Below are 15127 nucleotides of genomic sequence, written 5' to 3'. Positions count from 1 at the left end.
AATCCTCTATCCGGCTGCACTTTCAATTATTTAAAATTATTTAAAATAGTTGATATCCTTGATAAATTTTATTTATTTTAAACTCTCTATTGCAAATTTAGGGAACATTATTTCCTTCCTTTAAAAAATTCTCTTGAATAACACATATACTTTTTATACAAAACATTAAGGAAACTGAAAAACACTTTTATATTCCATACATGCATTCTTACGAAAATTTATACTAATAAAAGAAAAGATGAAACAGAAGTGCAAAGAAAGTAAATGGGACAGAGATAAATGTCCATTAAATATCTTACACTTACACTATAAACGATCATACAAGAAACTACAGCAGAGGGAAGCAGGAATAACGTATGAAGCACATCCGCGTGCCGGAGGCTAATACCTGAATGTAACCTCGCGTTCTGGCGGGATTGCGAATCAAGGGGTTGAATGTAAGAGCTCGAAGCCAACTTGGGACACAATCCGCTCGCTATACAGCTACGTGTTCGACTTTGAGTTACAGTGCGAATCTATGATAATACACGTGTCTAATCGGATAAAAATGCGGTTAAAATTCTTTAAAAAATTTTCGAACGATTCTATAAAATTCAGCAAATTAAGCAGAAAAATGTCACGTTATGAAAAATTACTTTTAACAATATAGTTTGTAGATAGTTTAATATACGCAAGTATGTACAAAGCTTGCTCCGATTTAATTCTAATATTAGCTATTCAGAAAAAGGCGAATAATGTGGACCCTTCTAAAGTTCATTTTGTTCTCCTTTCATGAACTTTCTTCCGAAAGTACTTGGATCCTCACCGCGTTCAACAATTGAGCGCCGAACACATTGATGCACCGCGCGAACGGCAGAGAGCGAGGAAAAATGCGGGCGAGAAAGCTATGAGGAGAATTAAAGTTTTCACATGTTAACGACCCTGCCGTGGAAAATGTGTCTTGAGAGCACGCGTATCTTCGTGAGTGAGAAACGAGCGCAAAAAGTCGCAAGAAGAAGAGAGACGATGGAGATTCGCAAGCAAGGACGTGAAGAAAAGGAGGGAAAGAGCGTGGTGTCGAGGACAGAAGTGGTCGTGCAGGACGAGAATGTCACAAACGATCCATAGAAATTTGCGACTGCGGAATGCAAAACCATCTCGCTGCCGCGCACGCGTGCAACGAGCAGACGTCGTCATCGTCTTCTGGTACACGCGACTGTTATTTTAAGCTTCTCGCGACTCTTTTATACCTCTTGTGTCTTACATGCAAGACTCTGTCATTGCGACGGGGTGCATTCATTACGATGAATGCCGTGCAAGGTCTTCACAATAGCCTTTTTATTTGCAACAGATATTGTGCTATAATACCGCGGAGTATAGTCGGTCCCCGAGGCAGTCTTAGTTTTTGGTCTTAGCGAAATCGCCTGAGACGAACAAGTATCTCTCATATAGTTACGTTGCGTGCAATAAATATTAATTTCTATTTAGAAAACGTATAAATGTTTAGTATTGGAGCATTCAATTCAATAGTTAATTATCGCGTATTCAGGTATTTTTATGTTCAAAAAACTTAAAAACAAACGAAATTTTGCGAACATAATTTAGTAGAATAGAGAATTTAATAATAGCAATTAGTAAAGAGCGTTTAGGAATGGAAAACTATATAACGCCTTTTCTTTTTCCTTTTGCCTCTTTAAACTTCTTTGCTTAATGTAAATTGCCAAACACGAACAAGTGTCTTTATCGTTAAAATGCTAATTAATAAATAAAATGTATTCTTCAGAACTTTCACCTATATAAATATAAATTTATATAAATTGACACTCATTTATATAAATTGACCGGAACGGTATTTTCTAAATAACTTTATAAAGCTAAAGTTAATTGAGAAGAGATTCTTCTACAGCAACCGATTCCTACGAACAGGGTGGAACAACTCTTGCGCAGCTTAAGCAAAGTCGTCCTACGAGGTCGCCACATCACAGATTCGCCTTCCACCCACGTTATCCGCTACCCCTCCAGGTTCTTCACCGCCGGTGCCCTGTGCGCCTCGTCGTGGAAGTGCAGGGGATGAAAGGAGAACAAGAGAAGTACAGACAATGGATTCGGTTCGCGGCTGTGTTGGTGGTGCCTGCATTGTCGCCCGGCATTGTTGCGGCCCGGTTATTGTGTCGCTGTTTTGTGACCGATCGCAAGGTGGCGTGTCTCGTGTGCGCGAAACCCCGTCCACGATCGTTAGGCACGTTCGCGATTATTCGGAAGAACGATCGTTCGATGATAAAACCGGCTTCGAAAGGCGCTCTTTCCCCCTGCCGCCCGCCCTTCCGCCGTACGCGCGAACCAGGAAGGGAAGGAAAGTGCTGATCGCGAGGTTAGCGATCGAAACTTACATGACATTGACTTTACCCGGATTGGCGAGACCACGAGTAAAAGTTAAAGTCAATCACTGGTGGTGTCTATCTCTAAGTCTATAAAGTTTCGTTATTTCTTCAATCCTCCCTACTACTTCGATATTTTCTCGAAGACAGATATCTCAAACGTCGAGTTCACGAAACTACGGAATTAAAATTTCGGAGTATGAATCCTACGGTCGTGATTCCTCCATGAATCAGTGTCGGGTCCGACACTACTTCTTTCTTCTATTTGTCTACAGAACTCGCGATAAAAACGCACGTGCCCCAGCTCACCCGGCATGACACCACAAAACTTTATTCACAAGTAGGAAAAACATATGAAGAAGGAGGAAGACGGGCGGTGGAACCGAAAGAGCGAGAACGAGAAAGAAATAGAGAGAGAAGGAGAGAGGATTCTCTACTCATCCTCCCGTAGGTCTCATTGTGTTGGACGATTGTCTTAGAATAATGGCGGAGACTCACAATAGTGACTACAATGCTTGCTCGTTTAACAATGCGGTGACGTCACGCGGCGGCGTGTACGTGAATGTACCGGTACGGGCGCCCCGGCATCGTGTGCGTCGGTCTCTTTAGACTTCGTCTTTCTTCCCCTCTCTCTCTCTCTCTCTCTCTCTTTCTTCGCGATGCCCAGCCGCCACCTTTCTCCCGCTACCACCGCCAACCTCGTGCCTTCTCTTTTCCGCGATTCTTTACTTGGTTATTCATGGCGGGGACCACCCTCGTCCACCCACGGGTCAGCGGCAGCGGTAGCGGTGGCGGCGGTGGCGGCGGCGGCGCCAATAATGCCAGGGGAAGTCATTGACGGTAGCATGTAAAAAGCCCGACAAGTCACCCACTTTGTGGCGGCGAGTTATCACGATGGTCAAAGCAAGTAGCGCGAAACGTGAAATATGCAACAGATTCTATTATCAGATCGCGAACCAGAAAAAGAATCGTTTTTCATTTTTCAAAAACCGTCCCGAATTCATCCTTAATCTACAGTCAATGCGACAGCTAATGACACATTTCCTTTGTTTTCAACAAACATTTACGGATTAAAATAATTACGTATTAATATTATACAATATACTGTATTAATATTAATTCCATAAGCTATTATAGTTAGAATAATACTCAATAGTAAATGCTGCAATACAGTAAATTTTTCTCGAATTACCCAAATATTTTAATCGTATCAATTTAGCCTTTTGATAAAAATTAAAAGATGTCAAAAGAATAATCAATACCAAAGTATTGTCTCTCATTTACATCGATCAATTTTGACTTTTATTACTGGGGTGGTCGCACGAACCCTTCGCTCTAATCCTTCGCATCCCTCCCCCCCCCCCCGCGGTAAATTCAGTCGAATCATCCCTTGGGATGAGTCAAAAATGCAGTCCCACCTTTTTACGCTACGCTATAGAGCCTTACTCAGCAGAGCTATTAAACGAGATGATAGGCACGATTGTATTGGCAATTTTGTGTACCAGTTAAAAAGACGGAATGGCTCCACCCTTATGTACACGAATCACAATCTGCATCTGTTGAGTAAAATACAAATAATTTCAGAAATAAAATTAATACAATATATATACATATATATATTATATATATATATGAAAATAACAGAACTTTAAGGAAAATATAATTGAAAACCAACACAAATCTAGTCCAATTCAACGAAGACCAAATTGTCGCCCACGTCGAATTGATCAAAATAACATTTTTAATCTAGCGTTTGATAGATATAAAGAGATTGGTGACGCGAAGAGACGACTTTGCGTCGAAGCGAGAGGTAACGACGATAGGTTGCAAAGATTTCGCAAAAGGCGCGTGGGCGGCGGGTGATGAAGAAAGAAAGAGATAAAGGGAACCCAGAAAGACAGGGGTACATTGTGCCCAGCCGCTTGATACTTTATTCCATATAAAAGGAAAGACGGAACAATGACGGGAACGCGGAAGAATGGAATGAAATGGGACCGAGAGAGACTGATAGAAAGGAAGAAGGCAGAGGCGCGCTCGCGCCAGTGTGAAGACTCATCACTCTGTAAACAATGCGCAAAGCGAGAGTGACTCAAAGAGCGGCGAGATCGTCAGAACTCCTCCTCAAATGAGACAAGAGAGGAGAGAGAGAAGTCAACTTCTGTCGTCCTTCGGGTATTTCCACGCGCGTGCCCCGTTTTATACTAACATAAATGTAATTTAAGAAACTTTGTTTAATCGGTGAAAATTTCTTTCTTTCATTGTTAGATATATTTCTTTTATACGCGCGCGCGTGCGCGCATTAAGTACACACGTCATAAAATTCAAGTTTCCAATCTTGACATGACCACGTTTGAACAACCGGTATCATTTTGATTGACCAGCTGATTTGAATTGAATCAGTTGAGCCTTCACGTTTCAAGTTCAGGTGAAAATTTCATTGGCATCTGAGACATTGACAACTTCACATGCATAGCCGGAGTAAATTTTGAAATTATTTAAAATCCTATTTAAAAGAATCGAACAGTGATTAAATTTTAAACAAAAAGGGGAAAATCTACCAAAAACTGGAAAATAGCCGGATGTTGTTTATGGAGATTTCCTATTACGAAAGAATGGACGAAACAATTCCGTTTAGGAAGAAAGTCTAAGATAAAAAGAGACCGCGATAAGAAAGGTCTATGGAAGACTCAATCACGAAATAAGGAACAAAGATAATTTAAAAAATATTTTTACACGAGAAATTGCTTCCTTAAAATATAAAAAATACAAAAGGATATAAACACAAAAAAGATAAAAGAGATTATTTTAAATTTTGTAAAATAATCTCTTTTTTTATCTTCTTTGTGTTTATATCTCTTAAGCAGGGTGGTTAGTCAAATCAATTTGATAAGAATTGGTTCAAATTTATGGAAGATATTCGTCTATGGAAATCTGTCGTCCATGTCAAAGTTGAAGATAATTGTCTGCATGGTTGTCGAGTAATTAATTATTGAAGTTATATTCTTGTCTCTCTCTTATACACGGGCGACACAGCAAAAATGTTACCTAAAACCTGTAACATAACTCTCGAAAGCATATTAAAAATGATAAGAATTTAATGAAAATAGGTGCAAATAATTCTTTACATATTTAGGAAGAACTTTCTCGAAGACTGAAATGATTCGTCTTTATACTTATCAAGAAATTGTAAAAATAAAACAAGACCACATTTATTATTTTCACATTTCAACGTGGATAATAACGTATTTGGATTTCAATTGTACAAACAACTCTTTTTAGACCTTAAGAAACAGCAATTGAATGCATTCCACATATTTATTTGCTAAAATTCGTTTATTTCACGCGACGAAAATCTAACCTACATGCTTTCCCCCTGCCGCGCCGCCTGCCCCGCAGCGGAACGCTAACCAACCTCCTTAACCTTTAGAGGACTGGCAAGTTTTTTTCATGAATTTTTATAATTTTTATTTATAACTTCCATATATATGTTAAAGTGTTATACTACAAAAAATAAGCGACCCCCGTGGAGCCTAAAAATAGGCTTTCCGTCCTCTATACAAGTTAAACTATACAGCCTTTCTACATTTTCAAAATTTTATCATATCAACAGAAAGAAAATTTCTGTACATACGCGCACGATTTTTAACAGATACGAATGCACCACTGCTCAAAACGTTTAACATTTATAAAGTAGAACAAAGCTATAAATCAGCCCATCGAGATGATAAAGCTAATCCATTTTCTTTAATTGTCATCCCATACTTACGAAACTATTCCGTAAAGACTAAAGAAATAAAGGGCAAGATTACTAGCAGAATAATGCTCCGGCACCTGCTTTACATAACACGTTATCCACCATAACAATGGACCGCCGACAGCCGTGACTACCTTCAGAAAGAATCGTTTAATGCCGAAGAAATTGTCTAAGACAGGGGAAAAAGAGGAGCGAAAATTAATTTCACCCTGAGGCAGGAGAAACGTGCCGCGGCATCACTTTTTATTGAATATCTAGTATATTCATCCGAGAAAAAAAACTGATTCTTTTCTTCCACTTTTCTAGAAAATTTGTAACAATATTGAAACATTTTTAATTTTTGAAATATATCCTCGATGCCTATAATTAAATGTAACTTTGCTTCTTTAATCCTATTGAACATGTGACAAGAAAAGAAAACTAAGTGGCAAGATCGCAACCGGTTATTGTAGTTGGATTGTGTAACCGATTGGAGTGTATAAAATTACGGGTTGTCATGGCACGAATACATCGCCATTAGAGCGAGATAAAATGTTACAACTAGGGGTGGGCTCTGTAGAACTTAGAATTGCACAGAGAGAAAGAGAGAGAGAAAGAGAGAGAGAGAGAGAGAGAGAAAGAGAGAGAGAGAGAGAGAAAGAGAGGAGGCGGAGGGAGGGAGAGAGGGAAGGTGAGAGGAAACGGGAGGGTGGGCGAGGGTTGAAAATATTTAGACATCCGCGAAGGGATGAATAAGACTAAATTGTATCCACAATGCTGTCTCAGAGGCAGAGGCGCTCTGAATAGCCTTAATAAACTCGCTGAATCCTCGGAAATATTTCCAAGCTCTGGAGAAGTACCGAATGCGGCGAAAACTCTTCCCTTGACTTCACGTTCTTCCCGCTTTAGCACAACGTTCGTCCTCACCTCCCCTCGCCGTCACCCTCTTTATCGTCTACATACTGAGGTAATGCGAACGCCTCGGAAAGCCTTTGAAAATTTTCTCAAGACGCCCCGCGGCGAGAAAAACCAGATGCGGAATGTTAATAACCGATGCTCGTCATTAAGACGCGTGTGCGATTATCATATGAATGCTCGCGTTAAAAAAGAAAAGTTATCACGCCGCGCGCCGTGAATCCTGATAATATCTTCTAATGAAGTGAAAATAAGATGTACGACTGGAAAAAAAAATCGCGGGAGTCCCACACGTTTTTAGAATGTTACTCCACGAAACACGGGCGAGAAGTGCTTCGATGTGAAAATATCGGAGCACTCTCACCTCGTTGCAAATATATTCTCGTCTTACTTGTATGTGTGTGTGTGTGTGATAGCCCTCATCAATAAGCATCGAAATTCCCTAATGCAACGCCGTGTTCGCATAATACGCAGATTTGCCACCGAGCGCGATACAATTTCACTCGCATTAAGGAGAAAGCGTTCGCCCATTTTCCCCGCGAAACGATTTGTTCCAAGTTCACCCTTCAAACGTACGCGATCCATTTCCGAGAGCTTCGCGACTTCTCGCGCTCGACGTAAACAAGTCTTCACGATTTTCGCAAGATATAACAAAGTTGTACGAGCTGATCATTTTTACCGTATCTAATAAAACATTGTTTTTTTTCCTTTATCAAAAGATTGTATCGCGAAAGGACCTCGACGGAACGTCAATCTGATGAGATCGCTATCTACATCCCCGAGGCAGTGTAGCCGGCAAAAGTATAGACTATTCAAAGTTCGCCATTCGCGACTTCCGGCCGCGGGCAAGGCGAACGAGAACGTCGTTGGCGGAGATGCAAGGGAGAGGGAGGAGAGAGAGAGGGCCAGCGGAGGAGAGCGCGGAGAGTGAAGCCAAGCAGAAATGGATTCGCGATTTCGTATGAATCGCTAGTTACTGAATAAAGTCTTTTCGCCCGGGTTGGTCGGAGCCGGCAGTGGTGGCTGGCTTTACTTTATTATATGTATATTCGCTGCAGAGAGCGCGCGCAGAGGATGAAACAGGGTTTTCGCGGAGAGAGCGGTCGAAGGGCGAAGGGGTGAGGAGGGCGAGAAGGAGGAGAACGGGCAGGCGGGGGGGGAGGGAGCGAGTATCGCAAAGAGGGAGTTGGAAATGCGCGGAGGAGGAGGAGGAGGAGGAGGAAGGAGGTGGTCGTTCGACCGTGCGGTTCTATGAAATCAAAGGCCACATTGTCACCGGAATTACCTCCATTCGGAAACGACGTATTCAGGCTACCGGGCGCACGTGGAATTAACCCTATTTGTTTGCCGCCTTCGAGTCGCGTGTAACGAAGCCACGATTTATTCCGTATATGCCCGCCCGCTTCGCTCGCCGGCACCCGCCGGAGAGAAAGGGAGAGAGACAGAGAGAGAGAGAGAGAGAGAGAGGGACATCGCGTACCCCGTGTGCTTCGCGCGCGCCGTCGATTCAGAACGTCGAGGAATCGATCGAGAGAAAGGGGACTAGAGAGAGAGAGAGAGAGAGAGAGAGAGACACAGAGAAAAGCGCGCCGTACGCTACACGGGGCCCGAACTCGAAGGCGCTCGGGAAAAGGAGCTCGCGCCGCGCGGCAAGAATCTGAATCGCGGCTAATGAGTCGCTGCTCGATCTGCTTGCTGAATTACATCTGCATGTGCATGCCTGATAACTACGGCGGCTATTGTGCGCGAATATCTCGAGCCGCTCCACGCTCGGCAGATTTGCCGATAGTAATCGCCGCAACGAGCTTCGAGCCGATCGCACGAGTGTCGCCAAGGAGACTCGCCGTGTGTTCCTATTATAGACGAATAACACGAGAGATTCTAGAATACGAGATACTAGAAGCCCCCGCGCGAAGGAGAGATTTCCAAGTGGCCGCGATTGCAAAAAGGGAGATTCCGAATCACCCTTTCTGATGAAATAAAATAAAATTACACTGTTATTTACATATAAAATCGTGAAACGCGACGCGAAGATGAAAAGAGCTAGTAGAAAATGGTCTGAAATCGCGAGAATAAAATGTTCAACACGTGTTGGTCTTATTAATTGGCAGTCATCCGTATCGCATTGCCACATTGCTCACGGATGAGAAAATTGGAGCGTATCGTTTCGCGTCTGTCAGCTGTTGGCATTACGACCGAGCCGCTCGAAATTTCACGGTTGCAGATGACACCGTTTAATTGACCAACCGGTGTGCGTCATTCTTGTCGATTTCATTATTGAAATGATCGCCCTGAGTTTCGGTCTGTTACACCGCCCAAAATTAATTAACGGTTCCGTAACACGTATTCCTGCTGTTCGAAAGTCTCGCATCAACGTAACCACGATCGATTAGAATTAAGAATGACGTATTCTTTCCGCGGAGTTTACTGTATCGCGAAGCACGAGCCGGAGCAGCTAAAAACGTCGGCGATGACCGCGAGTTTCGCCACGTGCGCAGGTGGCTGTCGCGACATAATGACATGAATGGATTTCTTCTTAGTTCGTTAAAGTATCGTTATCATTTGCGATCATTCAAGTCCTTTAATGCACGATTTAATCTCTAGCTTATGCAAAAATTGTTATATTTTGAAAATAAAATTAAACCCACACTACATCTCAAATATCTTTTACCCTATCTAATACCTACACATATACAATATCCTATACGTAATATCTAATGTATTATTTATAAAAAGTAGTATCTAATGTATTATTTATAAAAAATATTATTAAATAAAATGTATTAATTTTACTCAACTTATACTTTTACAAGTACGTAATTTAGAATAATTCTTATAATCGGTACGCAAACTCTGATCCAAACGATATTTTTTGCAGTGCTGTACTGATTTGACCATTATACCGATGGTAACAACATTCACAATATTACGATATTAAGAATTCGATTATAATGTTTCTAATTCAAAATGCGTTTTGAATTTGGAGCGTTAAAAAGAACGTTACTAAATAAAAAAAGCCGAGACTCGGTGGAATATTTTATCCTTTCGAAGCCGAAGGAATTCGGGGAACTACTAAAATTGTCTCTTCCGGGAAATGACTGCTTTTATCGGAGATCGCCACAGGACAACACTGAAAAAAGCATTAAGCGAAGCCACAGCTGTGTTTATCGAGTAGTTTACAAATTCCTGAGATAGACGAGATCTGACGATTCTATAGGAGCCGTGCACGCAAAAAACCAAGTGAGCAGGCGGACGACGTGGCGTCAATCCCAGTCGGTCTATCGAGAATAGGCGCACGTGTGAATCGTGGCCGAAGGTGGGAGAACGAAGAGCGCGAAGAAAAACAAATGAACGCTGCTTGCCCGAAACAATCGAAGCCTGGAACAGGGATTGCTGGCCTTTTATGTTACCAACCCCTGGCGTACGGCGATCTCCTCCCCATTTTCAGCCCTCCGTACCCTCGACGCACCCTCTCTCTATCGTTCAAGCTTCACCCAAGGCGCCCTACCCTCCCCCGCGAACCCCTCGATGTATTGGTTGCTCTTAAACTGGGACTTGAAATAGGCCGGCGAGGGGCCCAATAACGTGTCATATGCATAATATTAACTCTAGACTTATCAATGGGGCGGGCGAAGGGATACTTTATGGAGGGGTACACCCATTGTTGATATTAAAGTCCCTTTAAATGAAATTCGTTTATTCTAACGTCAGTTTTATTTAACGCGTATTCAAGTCAATTTTCATTTTTAAGTAGACTAGAGAATAAAAATTAAACGATACATGTTGACTACAAAGGAATTTTTTCGTCATTCTACCCTACCTATTTAAAATTGTCCTAAAAGATTATTATATTACTTTAGATTCATTTCAGACGATTTACAATTTATAATTCAATAGGACTGAATTTTATTTGTAATTTAATATGTGTGTATATTTTAATATTTTATACATTTTTTATCTTCTGAGTTTTTAAATATTTTTTTCTATTATACCATCCTGTTGAATTATTACACAAAATATATAGATATACAGTAAGTACTAGCGCATTATTCTTGAAAAAAAAAAAAAAAAACAATCATCGATCGATGTAACTACATGCAAAATTGTTATTTTTCCGAGATGCACTCAAACTCTTGATTCGTCTTCAGCCGTGATAATTATTAATTATAATATTAACGTGCCTGATAGACTAAAGAAATAAGTTAAAAATTATCACTACACGTGAAATGCATTTAGGAGTCACGTGTACGTGACAAAAGTCAGTTAAGCAAATCGAAAGACATGAAAAGAATGAAAAGTTACGTTCATCTACCGCGTTACGTTTTTTTAACAGACAACTTTTGAGAAATCGCTCGTAATCAACACGGCATCGGGTGAATTAAGAATCGAGCGCACACGGCGTGCGCGTCCGAAGAGACGCCGGTAATTATAACAGGGTACTCACCTCCGTGCTCCAGCGACGAAACCAGGTCGGCACTCGGCGATGACGGGGGAAGGGGGGGGCGGCAAGAGAGAATTTCGGCGATGGCACCCGGCGCAACATAAATCAGATCCCCAATCCGAATAGGTAGGTAGGTAGGTAGAGGTGTGATAGAGATACCGACCACTCTAACGACCACTCAAAGTCAAAGCCAAACGTCATTGCAACCCGCGGCACTACATCCAGCAACGGCCTCGGGCGCGTGACGCGCTGTCACGATCGTCGCGCAAAATTCAAAACCGAAATTCCGCGCATTGTCCGCGCGTCACCGCGTCACTCACACGCGAGTTTCTCTAAATCATCGGACCACGTCCCCGGGACAACTCGCGGCGTGCGTGCGACGATCCGCGCGCGGCGCGTTTCGCGAAACGGCCGGGGCCGGCCGGCCCGGCCGACTCCGAACTCCGAATCTCCGCGGCTCCTTACGTCCGTCTCGCGCGCGAGATCGCGAGTCCTCGCTTCCACGCTCTCGCTTCCGTTACACTCGGTAACACGAAACGCCGCATCTCGGTCTAGCTAAACGTCAGCGAGTGCTCGCCTCGAATTGAAATGGAAATTCGTTCAAACAACGAAAACAAAAAGCGGTACATGAATGCGCGTTTGAATTCACGTATCCTTCGTTATCGAAAAAAATTAAGAAACAATTAATTTTGTGCTTTAAAGATAAATGTAATTCATTTGTAAATTCGTAAATTAACGACCGGGTCTATCGTATCAGCTGTTCTAACCGCGATTAACTGAATTTTTCAAGAGTGCAGCTGGAAATTGTCAACGCACTTTTGCCGTATATTTAAAAAAATACACGTGTATACTGAATTCACACAGATCGTATTGATATTTGAATTACGCTGCAAAATCGACAAAACCACGGAGCAATGAGAACTGCGGATCATTCGACACAACGTACGGAAATATTAAATCAATTAACCTACAAGTACGATCATCCTGGGATCTGCCGCGTGACGTTTTATATCAAATCTCAACTCTCGTGAAGTAACATCGACATCTCAATTCAACGAAATCACGAGCGTAACGAAACTACGATCGCACGAAGCGAGGAGGAAACTCGGCGCCGGGCACAAGAAACGTCGTGCGCAGTTGACAATCGCCTATATCAAACTGCGAAAACGGCAACGCGACACGATCGGTACTCTCGATCTTCGATATCGCACTGACGGCGTCACTCTTGTCCGTGAAAACGTCACTCGCAAGAAGTCGGAGCCCAGCGAAACGCACGAACTTGCGAGCGAGGCGCGAGACCCCGCGAGACCCCGCGAGCACACCCGCACACGTCGCACAGCAGCATGGGACTGAACGGTCGGACGGTTGCACGCCGCCCCACCAATGCCCGTCCCGCGTGATCCCCCCACTCCGCCGCCCAGGCGCCGGGCGCCGCGCCGGGCGCGGGCGGCGCGGCGCGTTAACGCGGCTATGTTCGCGGAATACTAACCGAAAAGCGGCGTCCCGATTTCACGTACATATCTATAAGTTTATACGCGTATTTATGACTCGTTATATAGGTGTATGTAGGAAAGAGAACAATAAAGCCCGTCGCTGAAAAATGTTTTATCTGACCTCGGCTCGTTTTGCGACCAAATTCGGGGCTGGACTAGTGGACTGTATAACGACGCCGCGACGCGACGTACCGAAGGCGTAAAAATTCCCGAATTGTCCAAACACCTCGGCACTCCGACACTCGCGACACTTAATTTCGGCACGCGACTCGGCACTCCCGTACTCCCGATACTTAAATCCGATGCTCGCGACGATTAATCGGACACTTTGTTTCGGATCCGGCGGATACAGACCGCGAGAAGCGCGGAGCTGCCGCGGCTCGCTGCCGACCGTTGCGGGAGGGACGAGGCGACTGAAGTATGCGGCGCGTCCTAACCGTCCTTAATGCGCGTCACCTGATGCTTCAAACCGCGGACTCCGTAACGGCTACTCGCTATTCGGCGCTCCGACATGTCCGATACTTTCTCGACACTCGATTGACGCCGCGGACACTTAATTCGACGTTCTCGAACTCGCCTCAGATTCGGCGAGCAAAAATCGCGAGAGATACGGAGGCTCGCCAACGAATCTGCCATTCGGCACTTCGACGCTGCCGATACTCAATTCGAATGTCTCAATGAACTATTTCACACCACCGACACGCGATTTCAACGCTACCGGCACTCGATTCGACGTTTCCGACACTTAATCCGACGTCCGGGGCATTTATTTTAGATTCGGCGAGTACAAATCACGAAATACGCGGAGCTACACCGCGACTTGCCGCCGACCGTTACGAGAGAGACGGAGCGACTGAAGTATGCGGCGGGACTTTTTACTTGCGTTACTCGAATCTCGATGCTTTCGCTTTAATGGCGGTTCGCTATTTCGGTATTTCGGTATTTCGTCACATTTGATATTCGACGCTCAATCGACATCTCCAACACTTAATTCAGTACTCTCGCAATTATTTCAGATTTGGCGAGCAAATATCGTGAGAAATACAAAACTCACTAACGGGTCCGTTATTCCGGATATTCGGCACTTCGGCGATACTCGATTCGCATCTCCCAATACGCTATTTCGCACCACCGACACGCGATTTCACACCATCGACACTCGATTCAACGTTTCCGGCACTTAATTCGACATTCTGGGCACTCGTTGTAGATTCAGCGAGTAGAAATCATGAAAAATGCGGAGTTACCGCAGCTTGCCGCCGTTGCGAGAAAGACGAAGCGACTGAAGTACGCACTAGAACTTTCTTACTTGCGTTACCCGATGCTTTGCACATTGGATGCAGTAATGGCCGTTCGCTATTTCGGTATTTCGTCACATTTGATATTCGATTCGACACTCAATTGGCATCTCCAACACTTACCCTCATACTCATTTTAGATTTGGCGAGCAAAAATCGCGAGAGAGATACGAAGCTCGCCAATCGACATTCGATACTTTGCCACTACCGATATACTATTCATATTCACACCACCGACACGCTCCCAACACTCGATTCGACGTTTCCGACACTTAATTCGACATCCTGAGCACTCATTGTAGATTCGGCGAATACAAATCGCGAGAAAAACGCAAAGCTTTCTTACACCACGTGGCATCATGGAAATACGGAATGCCCAACAAACTAACTTGCGAAGGAGACGACTGCAAGTCGACTGAAGTCGAGGGCATTCCATGTGTAAAAAGAAATTGGAAGAATAAACAACGGTTTTCAAATAGAAAAAAAAGGTAGAGACCTTCGATGAAATGCCTGAGATACAAAAACAATGTATGAATTCAAAATTTTCCAAAGCTTTGTTTTAAATCGAACGCATTTCGAAACAAGATATTCTCTGGATTTTGTATTAACGTTCTTTTGTGGATCTCAAAGAAAGACATTTTCAAAAGGACATTCTCCCATGATATTCCAGTCTCATTATGCCGCTGTCAAATTCAAACCTAGTCAGTTCACAGTTATATGTACCGAGATGTACTCTTCCTTTCTCTTTTTTCTCTCTTTCTCTTTTTCCTTTCTCTCTCTGTGAAACTGATACTCCTTTATTTAAGCAACAATACAGGAACGCTTTGCGTTCTAAATACCGTCGGGCAAACAATACGCATATTCAAAAGTTATAATTAAACTTTATTTAT

At 43.3% G+C, this 15127-nt stretch overlaps 1 protein-coding gene across 7 annotated transcripts in view; it reads right to left on the bottom strand.

Moving 5' to 3' along the window:
- The window catches only part of Soxn (SRY-box transcription factor soxNeuro), a 283767-nt gene extending 270954 nt beyond the window's left edge, over window positions 1–12813 (bottom strand). For 3 of the 7 annotated variants that reach the window (XR_011721188.1, XR_011721210.1, XR_011721230.1), the window contains exon 1: window positions 11450–12813. The gene's annotated coding sequence lies outside the window, so the exon portion shown is untranslated. The remainder of the gene's footprint in view (window positions 1–11449) is intronic. The other 4 variants (XR_011721172.1, XR_011721165.1, XR_011721164.1 and 1 more) reach the window with 2 other exon arrangements.
- Between the last annotated feature and the right edge of the window lie 2314 nt (window positions 12814–15127).

This window comes from Temnothorax nylanderi, unplaced genomic scaffold (genome assembly GCF_030848795.1).
Source record: "Temnothorax nylanderi isolate EJ_2023f unplaced genomic scaffold, tnyl_v1.0 TNYL_tig0001_pilon, whole genome shotgun sequence".
NCBI classification, from domain to species: Eukaryota; Metazoa; Arthropoda; class Insecta; order Hymenoptera; family Formicidae; genus Temnothorax; species Temnothorax nylanderi.
This window is presented reverse-complemented; position numbering and strand designations above follow the sequence as displayed.